Source organism: Nycticebus coucang, chromosome 1 (genome assembly GCF_027406575.1).
Source record: "Nycticebus coucang isolate mNycCou1 chromosome 1, mNycCou1.pri, whole genome shotgun sequence".
Taxonomy (NCBI): Eukaryota; Metazoa; Chordata; class Mammalia; order Primates; family Lorisidae; genus Nycticebus; species Nycticebus coucang.
This window is the reverse complement of record NC_069780.1, coordinates 192,959,726-192,963,105: the sequence shown is the minus strand read 5'-3', so window position 1 is coordinate 192,963,105 and position 3,380 is coordinate 192,959,726. Positions and strand designations below refer to the sequence as shown.

Here is a 3,380-nt window from a genome sequence, read left to right as displayed (position 1 = left end):
ATTCACAAGTCCCAGGTGTTGAGACGTCAACGTATCTACCTGGGGGACCCAACTGAGCCCATAACACTGTGGTGCTGCAGAGATGCTGAGAGGCCTCAGAGAAGACCTTTCTGCTTTTGTGCAATAAGCAGCAGGTGTTTATACCGTGCTCTCGGCACTGACACAGCTACAGTCCACAAATGCTCCTAGGTGGTGTTTTCTCATTCTCTTCAAATTTTCTCTTCCCATGGATTCTGTAGAAATGGGTTTATTTTAGGGGCAGCACCTGTGGCTGAAAGGAGTTGGGCGCCAACCCCATCTACCGGAGGTGATGGGTTCAAACCTGGCCCTGGCCAAAAACTGCAAAAAAAAAAAAGAAGAAGAAGAAAGAAATGTGTTTATTTTAAAGTCCAAACTGCTGGAAAGGAAGCCATAAGGGTGACTTTTTTCTCACTGGGGGGGTCACTAGGCAGGTCCTCTGTGTTTCAGGTCCCCGAGACACTCACAGACACAAATGCACCCTTTCCGGAGGCTGAGACCTGAGAGCCTCATGAGACCCCTAGAGTTGGAAGCAGTGCCGGGCTGAGAGGAGGCGGGTGGCTGGCAGAGGGACAGGCTGCTGAGAGCCAGGGTGAGCAACCCCACCAGCCTGAGCATCTGGGGCTGCCAGGTGCCCTCTGGCCATTGACGTTAACGAGCAACTTCCTGCGATGGCTTATTCATAGGAAAACAGACAATTTTCATAGCCTGTGGTCACTTGATACTGGTCAGCAGCCATCTCTATAAACAATACCTTTGAAACACAATAATAAAAATGCCCACGCCCCACCCCTTTCTCTCGCACTGGGTAGCCATTTGTGCTCTCTCTGGCCAACATAAAGCACGTTCATTCAGAGATGAAAATCTGATTGTTCTTGTAGTGTCTAAAGCAGGTAACCAAGTAAATTAAGAAATCAAATGGTAGGATGACACCCCTTAAAACATTCAATCTCCTGAACATCAAGATAATGAAACATCTTGAACAATAACGCTTTATTGTGACACTATGAGAAAGCTTTCCGAGCCAAACCAAACAATGTTCTTAGCATCACCACTTGTTTTTAAACCCTACCAACAACAACAGTAAAGGAAAGGGCACTACCAACGGGGTCTCTTTTTCTGACTAGATAAAAAAGACCTCTGACCTGTATGCTTTTATATTGTTTTTATTAAGACACCTTCTATTGTGGTACATGTACACCATGGAATATTATGCAGCCTTAAAGAAAGATGGAGACTTTACCTCTTTCATGTTTACATGGATGGAGCTGGAACATATTCTTCTTAGTAAAGTGTCTCAAGAATGGAAGAAAAAGTATCCAATGTACTCACCCTTATTATGAAACTAATGTAGGACCTTCACATGAAAGCTATAACCCAGTTACAACCTAAGAATAGGGAGAAAGGGAAAAGGGAGGGGAGGGAGGGGGGATGGAGGGGGAAGGAGGGAGATTAATGGATTAGACCTGCGGTGCATCTTACAAGGGTATATGTGAATCCTAGTAAATGTGGAATGTAAAGGTCTTAGCAAAATAACTAAGAAAATGCTACAAAAGCTATGTTAACTAATGTGATGAAAATGTGTCAAACGATCTATGAACCAAGTGTATGGTGCCCCACGATCATACTAATGTACACAGCTATGGTTTAATAAAAATAAATAAATTAAAAAAAAGACACCTTCTAGAAATAAGGTGCTACTCTTCATAATTGAGAACGTTGTGGGGAATTTTGTTGGGAGCATTCCTTTTTCCATCCTTCTGCACACATTTAGCAAGTCTCTACTTCAAGCCTGCCTGGGAGCACTGGGTTCAAATCAGAAATCAAAGAGATGTAGACCTTGTCCTCAGGATATTTACACTCAGCGGAGCAGCAAAGGAGGGCAGTCCTGGGTGGGATAGACAGGCCCAGAGGCGGTGAGAGTGTGTTTGTGCTGCTGGAGGTTGGAGGGGACGGAAAGTGAGGGTACTGAAAGCCTGCAGAGACTTTAATCAGCTGGTTATTTGGGTGGTCAAACTAAGAACTGAAAGATGTACCAGGAACAAACGCCACAAGAGATGAGGGCTGGAATAGACCTCCAGCGTGGGACCCCCCTCTGCAAAAGAGTAGAGGCCTCCAGTAGGAAAGAGCCCAGTGAAAAGCTGGGTTTGCTGTCCTACCAGGATAGAGACCACCTGCCTTCCCAGCACCCTTCAAGACACACCAGGGGTACCAGGGTCCCCCAATTAGAAGTCCTCTTCTGAGCAGATGGGACAACCAGAAGAAAGAGACCACACTCTACATTAAAAGACACAAAAGGCTCTACAAAGTCAAGACAAAGCTCACCAGTCAGGGGGCAGCAACAGCTGGCCACCTCCCACTGGACTTTCACTTCTTCCAGTCCTATAAACTACATTTATCTCTTGTGAATGAGGCCTATACGTAGTTTATAGGCTGGGGCCTACCCTTCCCGCGGTTTTATCTCTGGGGTCCCAGTTTGGTCAGTACTGGTACCATGTGGCCTGTGGTTCCACCTGCCCTTAGATACGTTCCTCCCTATGTTGAAATACCATTTTTTCCTCCTGCTTCTCTGCTCTATACCTTGTTCTGTTCCTTGTTAACTGTTCCTATCAAGGCCGCTTCCTCTTCTCAGAGATCCCTTTCGCTAACACAAGCATTAAGGAAGCCTTTGATGGTGCTCGCTTTGGTGTACACTACCACAATTGGAACGATACAGAAAAGATTAGCATGGCCCCTGTGCTAGGATGACACGCAAATTCATGAAGCGTTCCATATTAGAAAAAAAAAAAAAAAGAAAAGAAAGAAACCATTGACGAAAAAGGGCTGCTGGAACCACGCCTCGGCAAAGGAGAAGCTCCCAGCCCCCAGCAGGGAGGAGTGCCAGGAAATCTGGAACGAGTGTGCCAGCCAGCGTCACCTCTGACGACCAAGTCAGCCATTCTCTGCCCAAGGCCTGAGGACACCACAACAGTCCTTGTGACCCTGTGGAGTCCAAGGCAAACATGTTTGGTGGGTCTCTAACCTGAGGAGTCCACAGCAGATTACAGAGATATCAAGATAGATCAGAAATGGCCTATGGAGACAATTCAATCAGTTACGTTTTTGTTGTCTGTCTTTCTTCTTGATAACCTAGGCATAAGTTTTAATAATTTACTTCCATTATTTCACGATTGCCAGATGGGGGTTTGCAGTTTTTTGTTTCCTTTAGTGGAGCTCAAAAGTCTTATTTTTATTCTTTCTTTCCCTCCCTTCCTCCCTCCCTCCCTTCCTCCCTTCCTCCCTTCCTTCCTCTCTCTCTCTCTTTCTCTTTCTTTCTTCTTTTCTTCCTTTCTTTTTGAGCTCAAAAGTCTTCAAGTGAGAAG

General features: G+C 45.6%; 1 non-coding gene across 1 annotated transcript; it reads left to right on the top strand.

Annotated features, from left to right (window-relative positions):
* Nucleotides 1-2,693: 2,693 nt before the first annotated feature.
* On the top strand, nt 2,694-2,797 carry LOC128592554 (U6 spliceosomal RNA). The gene has a single exon (XR_008381922.1). It is a non-coding gene; the product is annotated as a U6 spliceosomal RNA (small nuclear RNA).
* Nucleotides 2,798-3,380: the final 583 nt, after the last annotated feature.